Below are 16,449 nucleotides of genomic sequence, written 5' to 3' on the forward strand. Positions count from 1 at the left end.
AATTGGATTTCACCCCAGTATCTTTTGTGTTTACATTTCACAAAGATGACTTGCAATTACTGTTTCATGAATGGCACCTATAGAATAAATGCTATTCACGTGCTTTTGCATTTCAAAATGATATGGTGGAACTTTTTCCACTCAAAAACTCCAGTGAATATAGCAATTAATCTTGAAGTTCTATTTCAAAACTAATCAAAGTAGACTTCCTGATTTCAAATTCAGGTTCAAAGGCAAAGCAAGGATCTTTTCAAGTAACCTTGGTTTTAGTGAAAGTCTTTCTGAGGGACCTAATTATAAATAGAATATTTTCTTATTATGTTTCTCCCTTTTCTTCTAATCCTAAAAAGACCCCACAAATTTTGAACATGATGTTAATTACACACAAAAGAGTTCAAAAGTTTAAAAAATTGAAGGGAGAAGTTCTTCTAGAAGGTATTCAATGCATTAAAACAGAAATAGAAACTTTTTTCTCCCAATATGATTGGTCACTGAAGCCATTTCCGTGCATCCGGAATAAATTAAACAAGATAACTAGATATACCATCCTAATACAAGTGTAAAGACTCACATATTACAAAGTCAGAGATTATATGATTATATGTAAAAGAATCAAACAGCAAAATATGGACTTTTGAGAAATTTTCTCTACACCGAAGTCAATATCAATAAAACGGAAGTGTACTTATGTCTATGTGTGTGACATTTATAAGTAATGACCTGCTGTTTTCCAAAACAGTAACTCTAATAGTTGGTAGGCATATAACTTTTATGTCTCTGAACATCCATGGGAGATTAAGAAGTCTGTGACACAGTCAGCTATGACAAGGAAAACTGGGTGTTTCTCAGATGGCAGAAATGGCCTGCAGTTTTTCTCCCTGAATACGGGAATGAACAACGCAAGCCTGTGTAGTAGTGTGCCTGGGAAATTAAACATTTTTCAAATGTAAGAGGTCAGATCCCTCTCGGCCTCACCTAACCATTTGAATACTTTTCCCTGAGTCTAGTCCTTGCCCTTCTCTTTGCTTTTCACACGTGCAGCTAAGGGGTGCTAGTACATGCACACCAGCAAAGTGTTGTATGAGGGTAGCCAATGTGTAAAGTGGGAGTGCTAGAAAGAGCAAAATGTTAACACACAGCTAATGCCCAGTTAAGAATACAGGGTATAGGAAGCCACAGATCATCTGTGGTCAGAACAGGTTAGCTGCTACAAGTTGGATAACAAAAAACAAAATAACCTTTGGTACATCATGAGACCAGAATCTCGATGTTACGGGTTTAAGTGTGACTCCCCGAAATCCATATGTTGAAGTCCTAACTTCTGGTTTCTCAGAATGTGACCCTATTTGAAAATAAGATCACTGCCAGTTAGCTAAGGTGCTTCCTCAGCAAAGATCCCAAAGTTTACTACATAAACAGGTTCAGTGAAAAGGAAACCTCAATACTCATCATGTCTCTTTTTATTAACTTTTACAGAATCCAAAAGAAGGAATTTTAGGAGGCAGAGGTGCATGAAATTAAGCCTTCTTTGTATCTAAACCCTATCAGTTGTCCTGTCTTAATTTTTCAAAACTTTGTTGGTTTCTCAGAAGGATTAAGATGGGAGCCTAACAAAGCCCCAAGATCTCATTTTACAGATTTAGACCTTAAAACATCTGGACGTCTGATTTTCCAATGCTCAGCATCTATTCCCCCTTGCTTTGCTAACAGCATGCCAGTTGTACCCTGGAAAAGGATCCCTCCCTCATCCTGCTTGGTCTTAGTGGATGGTCAAGGGAAGGACCACATCTCCTTCCCTGGCTAGGGTTTATACATGTGATTGAGGCTAAAAGAATCAGATTCATTCTTCTGGGAATCTTAGCCTTGTCACAAGGACAGAAAACATTTGGAATCAGTCCATTTTGGTGGTGGTGCCCTGAAGAAACTCCTTTTGTTAATGGCTAGAAGAGGTCCCAAACTACCTGCCCCTGTTTTTCCCAACATCTTAACTTTTTCTTGGGATTCTGTGAGATACTCAGTATCCGTCTAGTGAATACAATTTTCTTAAGTTAATAAGGGTTGTTTTCAGTTGCATTTAGTCAGAGATCCTTAACTCATTCAGCCTACCATCCTTTTCTAGTGTTACAGTTTTCTAGTATTCTGACACTGGTATTTCCAGGGATGATAATAGTCATAGGGAATTTAAATTACTCATTTGATAATTACTGTTTTGGAGATTTTTTTTTTCTCTCTGAAGCATCTAAATAGGCATTTTATAAATTGATCCTGGATCATTAAGTGGTTAAATTTTGCAGGGGAGTACAATAATTGGGAAACCATCCAGGGTTTTAAGTTTTGTGTGGGGGGATTTTTTTTATTTTAAAGGGCTTCTCAGTAATGTATATTGTTTCCCAATTCCTTTGTATATTGTCCTTGAAGAGTAAGATTAAAACTAGAGGGAATGTTTTCAGTTCCCTGAAAATATAAATTGCTGGAGGAAAAGGGAAGGACATTCATGGTAGCATACATAGCACTATATAAATGATAATTAATGTTTTTGAAAATGCTTTTTATCATTCAAGTGGAAGATTAGTTTGTTTATGTATTATTTGTCACAATGAGAGTAAAGAAAAGCATCCTGAATTTCAGCAACAAAAATGCAAGTTCTAAGATTATATAACAAAAACAGAAAAGTCTATTTTAGTTCCTAATCCTTATAACACTCAGTTTAATAATTGTAAATATATAAAATATTTCTGATTATTCTGGTAATAATTCTAAAAATGCATGTAACTTTGACAAGAATGTATAATTATAAGGTTTCTACTTATTGGAAATTACCCAAAGATTAATTAGAAGTCAAGATTGTTTTCCAAATAAACAAAAAAGTCTGTATTTTTTCTAAATAAGGAGATAATTTAAAAAACTCAAGATAGTTGGTTTGTATAAACAATTCTAAAATTTCAGACTTTTCTTGTTAATTAAAACTATAAACAATTTTATGTTTACAGATAAATTTTAAAGTTTTCACTAAAGAAGACTAAAACAACAATATTTTAATATGACTACACTTGAATTTGTGATTTCGATTACTTCCAGTTTATCCTACATCTGCCCAAAAATTATATGTACGTGTGTATATATAACACACACACATACATACACATACAATTGTGTTCAATTAAATAAATACATTAAATATTTTTTCCTTTAAAATAGATGTAAAATGCTCTGCATTTACAGTCAAAAAATCTGATAATGATGTTCATTTCTGCTACTTACTACCCTTGTAGCTGTTGCCTAATACAGTCTTGAAAATGTCCCTTAGTTTCTCTGGACCTCGGTTTTATCTGTTAAATATGGTGTCCAAATGATTGTTTTGCTTGCTTATATCAGTCATATAGCGTAGGTTATGTTGCGCTAACAAATGACCTACAAATCTCAGTGGCTTTAATGAACATTTAAAATGTTTTTCTCACTTAAGCCAAACATCTAACAAAGATTGGCAGGAGATGGTGGGGTTGTTCTTGTCACTCGGGGACCCAAGCTTACAGAGCGTATTGAATGATGGCTGTCTCTATGCCAGAAGAAAAAGAGAGGGCTCAAGAAATTTACATTGCCAGCTAAGTGCTCTAGTCTGGAGATGACAAATGTCACTTGCATATTCAACTCATTGGCTGGTCACATGGTCCCATCAACCCCAGGGGGGCCAGAAAATGCCATTCTATTCGAATGAGAGAGACAGATATTTTGTCAACAGTACTAATGGCTACCATATCACTTCATAGCATTCTTGGGCTTTGTAAATAAAAGTTCCCTGTAAAATATGAAGTAATATTTATACTCACGTCTTTTGACTGCAAAGCCCCTCTTTTTTCCACCATACCAGATTGCTGTTAAACTTCATTGCCATCCTTTTGATCTTTCATTTAATTAGCACATATTTATTGAGTGCTTATAAAATGCTGATCACTGTGCTAGGGGTACAGATGTGAATAGGGCAGTCTTTGTCCTCAAGGCATCTGAAATTCAGTGGAGAAAAAGAAAACAGAACTCTGCTACCATGAGATTAGTTCTATGTTTGTCACAGAGAAGAGGATGAGCGCTTCTGCTGGGGTAGACTGAAAATAGCATATATGAAATGGGCTCTAGGTCATGATGAGGCTTGTGGGGTTCTAAAATCACCGAGTTTTCCTATCACATCATCTTTGCCCCAATCTACTTAAAAGGGTGACACCTAAGCCAGCCATTAAAAAAAAAAAAGAAACCAAAGAAGACCATGTGCTGGTTCTGTCAAATGAACAAGATAATTGTTTTGCTGCATGGCCACAGTTATTGGGCACCTTTAAAACCAAGTTTAGATAACTTATTTTTAAGCTGCTTTTCCCTAAAAACAGACGCTTGCTTCAAATAGAAAAGCAAGTCACAGTTCTGAGAAATCCATCTGTTTACCTTTAGCAGTACTTGATTTTAAAAAGGCACATTTAAAATTCTTTCACCTTTACGTATTTTAAAAAATTAGGCCTGAGTCCTTTAAAGAAGAAACCTCTTGCTTTTTTCTAAGTCATTTCAGCTGAAACAGGAAGGGCAAGTAGGTAATAAAACCCGAGAATGGTGTCTTTTAGAAAAATTAAGAGCGTGACAGAAACTGCTTTGGTCAGTGGCATTTAATTCAGTTCAACAAACATCTATTATAGGTAAGCCTTCAAGAGATTTACCAACTCGTGGGGGAGACAGACAAACAAAAATAATCTATATTATAAGTTAGAATGGAAGCGGGGCACATACGTGTAGTGAAAAAACATCAGGGCCACAGAAAAAGGAGTGATGATTCTGCTCACTCTGATAATGTTTCTGATAATGCTTTACAGAGCTCTAATCTACGCTGGGCCTGGAACAATGAATAGGATTTCAAAAGCAGGAAGGGAGGAAGAGAGTGGAGGTGGGACTGGGGTAAGAGCATGAGACTGTAGTCAAAATATGAGGGAAAAGCATAGTGACAAGAAAATGCATATGCCCTATTTGGGCAATGGCAAGCAGTCTACAATGATAGGGCATTTTGGGGTGTGTGTGTGTGTGTGTGTGTGTGTGTGTGTGTGTGTGTGTGTGTGTATGTAATAGGAAGTAAGTACAGCAGAGCAGATTGAGGCTAGCTCATGAAGAGCCCTGAACATCATGCTAAGGTGTTCAGAGTTCATTCTTTTTTGTTTTTTTTCAAGTCCTCTTTAATGGAATAGATTGTTCCAAAACAAATTTTGAAATATATTAATTTTAAAAGGTTTCACTCACATCTTTAATCTTGAATACTATATAAAATTTTAAAAAATCAGATAGAATTTAGTAAGAATATATTATAAACTGGTGATATATTAGAATTGAAATTTTATATTATGATATTTCTTTTTTTTAAACGATTTTTTAAAAAATTTATATTGGAGTATAGTTGATTTACAATATTGTATTAGTTTCAGGGGTACAGCAAAGTGAATCAGTTATTCATATACATATATCCACTCTTTTTTTTTAGATTCTTTTCCCATATAGGCCATTACAGAGTACTGAGTAGAGTTCCCTAGGCTATACAGCAGGTTCTTAATAGTTATCTATTTTATATATAGTAATGTGTATATGTCAGTGCTAATCTCCCAATTTATCCCTTTCCCCCATCCCCTGGTAGCCAAAAGTTTCTTTTCTACATCTGTGACTCTACTTCTGTTTTGTAAATAAGTTCATTTGTACCCTTTTTTTAGGATTCCACATATGTGATATCATATGATATTAGTCTTTCTGTGTCTGACTTACCTTACCTAGCATGACAATCTCTAGGTCCATCCATGTTGCTGCAAATGGCATTATTTTGTTTGTTTTTACGACTAATATTCCATTGTATATATGTACCACATCTTTATCCATTCCTCTGTTGATGGACATTTAGCTCGCTTCTATGTCCTAGCTATTGTAAATAGTGCTGCAGTGAACAGTGGGGTACATGTATCTTTTTGAATTCTGGATTTCTCCAGGTATATGACCAGGAGTGGGATTGTTGGGTCATATGGTAGTTCTATTTTTAGATTTTTAGGGAACCTCCATACTGTTCTCCATAGTGGCTGTACCAATTTACATTCCCACCAACAGTGCAGGACGGTTCCCTTTTCTCCACAACCTCTCCGGCATTTATTGTTTATAGATTTTTTGATGATGGCCATTTTGACCCGTGTGAGGTGATACCTCATTGTAGTTTTGATTTGCATTTCTCTAATAATTAGTGGTGTTGAGCATCTTTTCATGTGCTTCTTGGCCATCTGTATGTCTTCTTTGGAGAAATGTCTATTATATTTTGCCCATTTTTTTGATTTGATTGGGTTATTTGTTTTTTTGATATTGAGCTGCATGAGTTGTTTGTATATTTTGGAGGTTAATCCCTTGTCGGTTGCTTCATTTGCAAATATTTTCTCCCATTCTGAGGGTTGTCTTTTTGTTTTGTTTATGGTTTCCTTTGCTACTTTAAAGAATGAAATCTAGCTGCCCTAAGAGGGTGTCATGTTGGAGAATAGCATGTCCAAACTTGTGCTTTACAAATATAGTTCTTTTATTTTTAATTTTTTTAGTAAAAATTGTATATATTTGAGGTGTACATGATGTTTTGATCTACATATACATAGTGAAGTGATGTTACAGTCAAGGTAATTAGTATATCCATCTCAACATAATTATCTTTTGTGTGTGTGTGGTGATAGCACCTGAAATCTACTCTCTTAGCAAATTTCCAGAATATGATACAGTATTATTAACTATGGTCACCATGCTGTACATCAGATCTCTAGACTTATTCCTCCTGTGTAACTGCAACTTTGTACCCTTTGACCAGCCTCTCCCCATTTCCTCCATCTCCCTGCCATGCTAACCATGGTTCTATTCTCTTGAATCTGAGTGAAGAATGATGTGGTTAGACCATGTGGAAGACCAGCTAGGAGATCCAGGGATGAGAAGCTGAGAAGCAAAACCAGAGCAGAGGTAATGGAGAGGAATGACTGTAGAATACTGTGGAAGTGGCCTTGATTGGCCTTGGCGACTGACTGCATATGGAGAGTGAGGGAGAGGCCAGAGTTGGAGGGAGACCTGCTGCTCTAACTTGGGCCATGTCCAAATCTTCTTAGCTTTTTAAAGTTACATTCCCTTCTCTTAGGAGTTGCTCAATTACTCCCATAGATGCCGGGGATTTCCCTGGTCTCTTCTTTAGTTTTCCCCTTTTACATTCATTCATATTGTTGGACTGACTGGTGCCAGATCCATCAGTTTGAGTCTGGGTTTTGACTCACTGCCCCCACCTTTGGAAGTGATATACACACAGGAATAGAAAGCATAAAAGTAATTCTATTGCAAGGACAGTGTCCACTGATCTTTTCTTATTCCTCATTAGGGATAGTGTCACTGCATCCAAACTTAGGCAGTCTTTTCTCTTCATTCTTAGGTAAGAAGAAGAAATATAGTTGTTTTAAATAATTCAATAAAGAGAATGTATGGTCAAGTAATAACAAAACTCAGAAAGGGATTTAAAGTTAAAACCTACTCCTACCACTTCTTGCCAAGCTGGGGCCTGCTTTGCAATGGCTGCTGGCAGCTTCACTCCTAGCATTATTTCTCATTCTTTAATTTGGCAGACCTTAGAGGGGGGAGGAGAGATAAGGGAGATGCAAAAGTTGCTACTTCTTTGCTACCATTATAGCATGAATGTGCTCTCTCTGAGCCTGACAGATGGATTAAAGCTGATTCTCTTGTTAGCACATTTGTGGGGTCTTTGAAGACCCTGGCATATCCAGAGGGCCTCACCTATAGTGCCTTGATGCAGCTCAAAGTTTCCCTATTTCAGTGAGTCAGTTACTTCCTCTGCAGTTCTCAGCAATTCCTTGGTCCTTCTTGAGCATTTATCTGCTGAGGGCTTATCACAAGTGGTCCTTATATATAACTCACATATTGGCTGACCCTCATCTGATGCATGGAAAGCATGAGCATGTTTTTAGCCCAGACAGGCTCTAGGAAAGCACATTTATCCTAATTCGGCAGCGTGGTGCTTCTAAACCGGCTATCCAGCCCGTCTCAACATCCAATTGCCCAAGTTGGAGTCAAGCAGTAGGTACATCTCCACAAATACTGAGGACACATCGAAGTCTGAGTGACCCCTGGGAACTCCCTCTCACCAGTCTGAGATGAGGACCAGGCTTCTGCTGCTTACCCAACTGCCCCTCCAGAGATGGGACTCTGCTACAAGGGTAGAAATCCACTAAGGTACCTTCCACACCAAAATGCTCTCTACTCCTGCTCTTATGCCTATTTTTTTTTAAATTTATTTATTTTTTTTTATTTTTGGGTGTGTTGGGTCTTCGTTTCTGTGCGAGGGCTTTCTCTAGTTACGGCAAGCGGGGGCCACTCTTCATCGCGGTGCGCGGGCCTCTTACTGTCGCGGCCTCTTTTGTTGCGGAGCACAGGCTCCAGACACGCAGGCTCAGTAGTTGTGGCTCACGGGCCTAGTTGCTCCGCGGCATGTGGAATCTTCCCAGACCAGGGCTCGAACCCGTGTCCCCTGCATTGGCAGGCAGATTCTCAACCACTGCGCCACCAGGGAAGCCCTTATGCCTATTTTTTAACCTTCAAAACGGCTGAGATATTTGAGAGAATCATGGAATCAATGATTAACTCAATATTTTGAAACATTTCATATAGTATAGCGCCCCCTTTTTAATGCAGCATTTATTACATTTTGATATTTCGGTTGAAATTTCCAACTTAACGTAACTTTCAGTCACTATCCATTTGATTTTTGAGCCTGTTTTCACCTTGGAGCCCACCCTACTGTATTCAGTCCCCTGTTGCTCCATGACTTCCAGCTGCTTTAGTTTCAAATCCAGCTGTGAAGGCTTCTGGTATCCACATCTTCTCCAGAGTCATGGGTCGCTGGTTTGGCTGGTGGGGAGATGGGCAAGTGAAGGGATTAGAGCAGCGTGTCTCATTACTAGCAACATCTGGGGACAGATAATCCTTTTTTGTGGGCACCGTCCTGTGCACTGTAGGATACTTTGTAGCATCAGTGGCCCTACCCACTAGATGCCAGTAGAACCTGGCAACCAAAAATGTCTCCAGACATTGGCAAATGTAAAATTCCCTATAGTTGAGAACCAGTGAAATAGAGAGGAGCAAGTTTAAGTTTTGCTTTTTGTTGGGGAAAGTGATGAATTTGGTTTTTTATGTTATGAGAGGAGCTATTTAACAGTTATAGAACAGTTATTAAACATCTGGAGTTATTTAACAGTCTACTAGAAATTGAGTTCTTGCATTCATGAGCAAAGTCAAGGTTCGACTTGTGATTTGGGAATCATCTGTACACAGCTGATACCTGCACACTTGGGTGTGGAAGCACTCACCCTGTGGGATGAGGAGAGAGAAGGGCCAAAGAACAATCACTGAAAAACATCTCTGTTTAAGGCATGAACCACTGTCATTAGAGATAGGAGTAGGACCAGAAAGGCTCGGTGGGGCAATCAGAAAAGGAGAGAATGTTTTAAAAAGGAGAGGCTGGCAAGAGGTGTTCAGGGATGCTGCTCTGTTCTAAGCCACCCAGACTGGGGCCCACACGGGACACATAGATGTTCTGGGCTGGTCCTTAGTCCTGTTAAATGTGTGGAAGGCTCAGTATGGGGTCTGATATGCTGAGGGTCTAAATAATTTTAAGGTAATTCATCATACACAATAGCAACATGAAAACTCTCTGACATCAAGGAGTTCTTTTTTTTTTTTTTTTTTAACAATAAATGTCTTAGATGTCCATGATGGCACAATACGTGTTGTTCAGAACAGGATCCATGAGGTCCGTCTGTGGAATAGCATCATCTGATGTATCATTCCCTCAAATGGAATTATTGACAAACTAATTTGTCTGTTTCAAAAGTAAGGATAAGAAGACTTTAGACTATCTTAGATTTTGTAAGGTAACAGACAACTCAAAGTGGAACAATATACCACACAAAGACTATACACAATAAGAAAGGAGTAAGATAGGTTATGGTTGCTTTAGACCAATGGTTCTCAACCTTTTGGTGTTAAGACCGCCTTATACTCGTTTTTGTTTTGTTTGGTTTTTTGTTTGTTTTTTTGGCCACACTGCATGGCATGCGGGATCTTAGTTCACCCCACCAGGTATTGAACCCATTTCCCCTGCAGTGGAAGCACAGAGTCTTAACCACTGGACCTCCAGGGAAGTCCCGCTTTATACTATAATAATAGACCCATTGCTTATTAACATAAAGAACATATGTTTATTAAAAGGAACTGTAATTTTCAAAACATATGTGTAAAATCATACAGTACTTTTCTTTCTCTGACTTGTTTCACGTAGCATAATACCTTCAAGGTCTGTCCACATTGTTGCAAATGTAAGGTTACATCTTTTTCTATGAGTGAGTAGTGGAGTTAATAATCAATCATGCCTATTGATGAAGCCTCCATAAAAATCCCAAAAGAATAAGGTTAGGAGAGCTTCTGAGTTGGTGAACACATCTGCATATTGAGAGGGTGTTCTACAGCTTGAAAATTTTTCTAATTCAGGGCTTCAGGGGCATATAAATCATGAGTTCTCCAATCACATAGACAGGTTTGTGCACCAGTCAACTCCCATGATATCTTACCTGGCAATTCCCAACAACACTGAAAGCTCTGGGATAGATTCATAATATACAGTGAATTTATCCTTTGTACAGTGGTTGATCAAAGCAGGATATTTTGGCCCCAACGTTTTAACCACAAGAGCGTTTGACTACACTGACTTCTATTGAGATGACATTCAGTCAGCATCAGAGAAAATTAGAACTCAGCCTAAAGTAATAGGAAGTACACAGAAGCACTGGTTTAGAAGTTCCAGACCCATAGTCGGCGTTCAATGAATAGTCATTGTTGTGTATGTAATGTATATTGAGTAACAAGTCAAATGTACATAAGACATTTTTCAGTGAATGTTGGAGCACCTTTTTTTTTAAGGATATGGCATTTTAAATGATTCTTTTAATTCAATAATGGAAAACAGATTATTCTGGCAAAGTATATTGCTTCTCTAGAATGAAATGGCTACTCCTGAGGCAAAGAGGTGAAATTAGATATACACAACTATTATTTTACAGTCTTGACCAGATCCACTGTGTTTGGTGGCTGCAGTTTTCCTCTTTATACTGAAGACTTTCTTTATGCCTTAAACTTTTTATTCATACATAACATAGTTAACTTCTCTCTCATGAGTAAAAGAACTGTTGCTAATATTTTTTTAATCTTAAATTTTAAGGAAAATCACTTCACTATATATTTATGAATAAAATGGATTGTTTTAATGCTCAACTTACAGAATATATTTCATACTTGGTTCATAATTGGTGTTCTCTTGGCATATTGATACTGTCCATTTTGGGGAATGGACAATTCTATAAGCAATTCCCATTTGCAAATATTAACACTTTCTTTATCTTTCCCTTGGCACCATAAACATAAATATATTCAGTGTCCATGCTGGAGTATTAAGGTCCATGATGGAAGTGTACGTGTACAGACAATGTCATGAATTATTCAAATAGAATAGAAGGAATGATGAGCTAATGTATAACTTTGGAGAAATTTTACTCAGTAAGCATTGGTTGATCGCCAAGAACGTTGTAAAGACGGGTTTCTGTGGCTTTAAATACTCTGCATCCAAACCTCAGAGTGTTCAAAATTATGACATGAGATGAATACAAATATTCCATTTACCAGCAATTTAGCTACTCTTCTGGTAAAATAATAGTGAACAAGTTAGGACCAACCTAGGACTTATGTAGAACATTAGAATTATAGCTAGAACATGATAACCTACAATGCTGGATTTGTAAAGGAGTTATCTGTCTCTCTTCATTTCCACGTAGGCAGGTCTGGTAAAAAGAAGGATTGTATATTGAGTAATCTCTCAAGCTGAAAGAAAAGAGTGGGATCCCTTGTCTCTTACTGAGGATGGGGCATAAAGTAGGCACAAATCACATAGGACATAATAAAAACAGCAATATCAAATGCTAAGTCAGCGCTACCTTGTGGGAGAAGAAACAGTTGCTGAAGCTGCCATACTTGAATTCTGGCTGCACATTTACTAGCTGCGTAACTTTGGATGAGTTACTTAGACTATACAAATCCCTCAGCTTTTAATTTCCTAAGGCAGAGATGAGATTATTGTGAATATTAGATAAGACAATGCATATAAAATGATTAAAATGTATCTAAATCATTTAGATACTAGAGGCTTAACAAATAGTCTCCATTATGAGAAAGATGAGAAGACAAAGTATTCCTACATTTTTGCTAAAGATATAGCAATAACTCAGTTTCAGTTTTTTCGTTCAAGTGACTTATAATTCATTAGGTTCAGGTAAGCTTAAATTTTTTTTTTTTTTTTTTTTTTTAGGATAGAAGAAAACATTTATTTTCTAAATGTGTCCCTGTTGTTATACTTTTACATGTGCAAGATTTAGAAATAACCCAAGGGCACTAAGGGTTGAAAAAAATAAAAGCATATGGCATTTACGTCTACAACTTTTTAATCCTCTGTTTAATCATCTTAATTGTTTTAAAACATTTTATGTTAGGTTTATTGACTGACTAATGGGTGGCTAGCTCCACTAAATTTTTAAAAAATTAAAAATACAAGAGACTGCACAACAGGAACGATAAGATTTACCTAAGGGTTTAGGGGAAAGGAGGTCTTCATCAAAATGGTAATGCTTAAACTGAGTGTTGAAGACTGGATAAAATGTTTATTAAACAGGCTCTAGAGCTAAGGAAGGGAGGATGTGAGGGTGGCAATCCAGGTAGAAGGAGCAAATTCAAGGAACAGTAGTTTTGCTGGATCATGAAGTATGAAAGGATGGCTTAGTGAAAGGTAAGGATGACAAGTTACGCAGGGATCAGATCATGTAGGGTTTTACATTTTATGTTGAGAAGTATGAACTTCATCCTGTAGGCACAAGGAAGTCATTGGAGGACTTCAGTTAGATGAGTGACATGATCATATTTCACCCGAAAATATAATGTTAGTGGCAATATGACATGTATATTAGGGACAAGAATAGAGACAGAGAGACTAGTTAGAAGTTTAATCTAGCTGTCCAGCTGAGTTAAATGACTGCCTAAATTAATTTTTTAGAGTATGGTGTTTAAGGGAAATAGTCAAGTAGTAGCATTGGCAGATTTTGGTCACTGTTTGAAATATGGTGCTGAAGGAGAGAAGGAGTTTAAGTATTTAAGATCACTGTTATTGAATAAGAGAAGTAAGAGTTTTGAGGGGAAAGAGGGAATTAATTGTGTCAAATGTTAAGAAGATGTCAGGTAAAATGAGAACCAAAAAGAATTAATTAGAATTTTTAACTAGGTTTCACACATACATGTATGTTGTATATGGATGAAGGTCTGGGAGGATTAGTGGCAATTATTATAATAGCTGCTTTGGGGCTGTAAGAATATGGAAATAGCTTACTTCCTACGTTCCTAATGAATTATAATTATACTTGAAAAATGGACAAACACGAGGAATAAAAAAAGAGAGCAAATAAATTAATGTGTTTTTTTTCTTTGCTTTATTTGTTTGTGTTAAAAGCACTGCAGTTACGAGTGACTGACTATCTCACATGGTAAAACTAGTGTGTTTCAGATTTGGGTCAATTTAGGCCCCAAATTATCTCAGATAAATAGAAATTGACTTACTGCATGCTCACTGCATGACATTTTATCAGAGGTTTCATGAGGGCCACATCAAAACTTAATTTTTGAAATTATTTAATGAGAATTAAAAAATAGTATAACTAAACCTTTGAGGACTTAAAAATATAGGAGTATGTTTACAATTTTCCATTAATATGGCACTACAATTACACATTTAATGCAAGGGAGGAAAGGTTATTGGGGATATTTGCCTGAGATGTTTCAGGGCCATAGTGGGCCATTGGGGACCAGTACGAGCGAACAGGAGACAAGGCTGTGGGGAAAGAGAGGTGATTGTTCTGAGGAACAGAGTGTGGAGTCTCGGTGAGTAGAAGGTGATAGCTGGAGGGGGACACCAGATGGAGAGGGCTGGGGTTTGGATATGTTTTTAACCTGGTAAAGAGCCGAGTGTATTTCCAGGCTGTGTAGAAGGAGCAGGGAAAGAGGGGCATTTGAAAATACAGCAGAGATGGGGGTCGGGGGTCCAGGACGGAACAGAGTCCTTGTTCCAGAGGCAATGGGAGGGAGGGCAGATGAGATCGAGCTCACAGGTGCAGGGACTGGCCTCAAAGAAGACCAAAGGACACTTCAGCTTTTGAGACTTGAAAGAAGGAGCGAAGTGAGATCCTGATATTTGTCATCCAGAGGGCAGGAAGTGGAAGGCTATTCTTCCTGACAGCTTCAATTTCTCTGTGAAACAGAAACAAGGGCATCAGCAGAGGAGAGCTGGAGAGAGGGAGGGGTTGGGGTGGTGCTTGAGAAGGGGAAAACTCTGTGTATGGCTTTTGTGAGGACGGGGGAGGTCTGGCCAGGGAAGGATGAACGGTTTTGCATGGGTCCCACCTGCATGCTTGTGCGATTTTCTGCAGCCCCATTCAGCAGTCTCCCATCTTCCGGTATAGATGGAAAATAGAACGCCCAGATCTGTATTCTGTCTTCTTTTGTACACTTTAAGGTACATTTTAACGATTGAGCGTGAAGCATTTCAATCAGCTCATTTAAAAAGAATCATTTAATTGCCATCTTTGCTGAAGGAGATGCAGTTAGGCCTTAGGCGACTGATGTTATTTTTCTGACCTAGCTGTTTCTGAACACGTCTGGGGCTTAAAATAAGTGTCCTCTTGTCTCTCTCATTATCTTATAAATGACATAATTCCTGCTAGTTAACTGAATAACAGAATTTTTCCTCTCATTTTTACTACTTCACTGCTCTTTGCCTTGTTCATCTGCCACAACTCATGTTTAAATAGCTCTACTTCCTGTATGTGACTTCACACAGGAAAAAAACAGAACAAAACAAAAATACCAAACCCAGCATATTTGGGTGAATCTCATTCAGTTTGAAATCACATTCTTATTGTCTTTCAAACTCTCACTATCTGTAAGGAGACTGCAAAACAGGTTTAGAGTGGGGACCAGCAGACTATGGTCTGTGTGGCAGTTCCAGCCTGCTGCCTGGATTCTGTATACTTGGCCCATGAGCTGAGGATGAATTTTGCATTTTGAGTGGTTGAAAAAAAATCAAAAGTAGGGTAATATTTCGTGATCTGTGAAAATCATATGCAATTCAAATTTGAGTGTCCATGAATAAAGTTTTATTATGACATATCACGCTCATTAATTTATACATCATCTATGGCTGGCTTCTTTACAATGTCAGAATTGAGAGGTTGCTACAGAGATCTGTATTGCCTGAAAAACCTAAAATATTCACTATTTAGCCTTTTACAAAAGAGTTTGCTGACCCCTGGTTTAGAGGTGGTCTCTGCATATATTGTGTTACCATACGTTCAGCCTTTTTTTCTTCTTCCTCTTTAGTGGACTTAAATTATTTAAAGGGACAAAGTTTTGACACTATACATTTAATTCTTTTTGATAGACTAATATGTTTGATAAACTGTTTTATGGTACAGACATTGCCTCTGTCATTAATGTTTTCAGTTGATCTTTATTAAATCCCTACTAGCCTCTTATATTCACAGACACTATGAATATAATTCTGGGTAAGATGAATATGTATAGTATATTATTATATAGTATATTACTCGGCTCTGGAGTCAGACAGCCTCAGTTCAAATTTCTTGCTGTGTAAAATTAGATAAGCTATTTGGGTTTCTTTATCTGTAAGGTGGGATATTACCCATACTTACCTCAGAGTTCTCTTGTGTTGAAAGCAATTAAAGAAGACAATTTAGTATAACTGGGCCACTTTGCTGTACAGCAGAAACTAATACAACATTGTAAATCAACTATACTTCAGTTAAAGAAAAAGGCAATTCAGGTGATACAAACTTTATTCAGCACTTCATGAAGTGGGCAGTCTCTTTTTTCAAGGGTCCAGAGAACTGCAAAATGGAACAGAAGGCAGGAAAATTTTATAGAATAAAGAATAAGGAACAAGGAAGAGAAAAATAGAGAATGAATAAGAAACAAGGAAATAAGTATTGAGCTGAGTTGGCTCAGCGTTTGGGGATTGGCTGAGTGGATATGCTCTGTTTCGGATCAAGTAGAGCATTGGCAGCGACAGGAAAGTTACCTAAGTTTTAGTTTGCTGATGTGGCACCCTGGACAGGAGCATTCCATCTTGGCCCTAGAAATTTATTTCAACACTTGTGACTCTCTAATGAGATAATTCGTATAGTAAAGTATCTGGAACACAGTAAGCACTCAAGGTTGTTGTTGTTCTTATTAGGCTGTAATAATTTCTATGAT

Source organism: Balaenoptera musculus, chromosome 9, assembly GCF_009873245.2.
Source record: "Balaenoptera musculus isolate JJ_BM4_2016_0621 chromosome 9, mBalMus1.pri.v3, whole genome shotgun sequence".
NCBI classification, from domain to species: domain Eukaryota; kingdom Metazoa; phylum Chordata; class Mammalia; order Artiodactyla; family Balaenopteridae; genus Balaenoptera; species Balaenoptera musculus.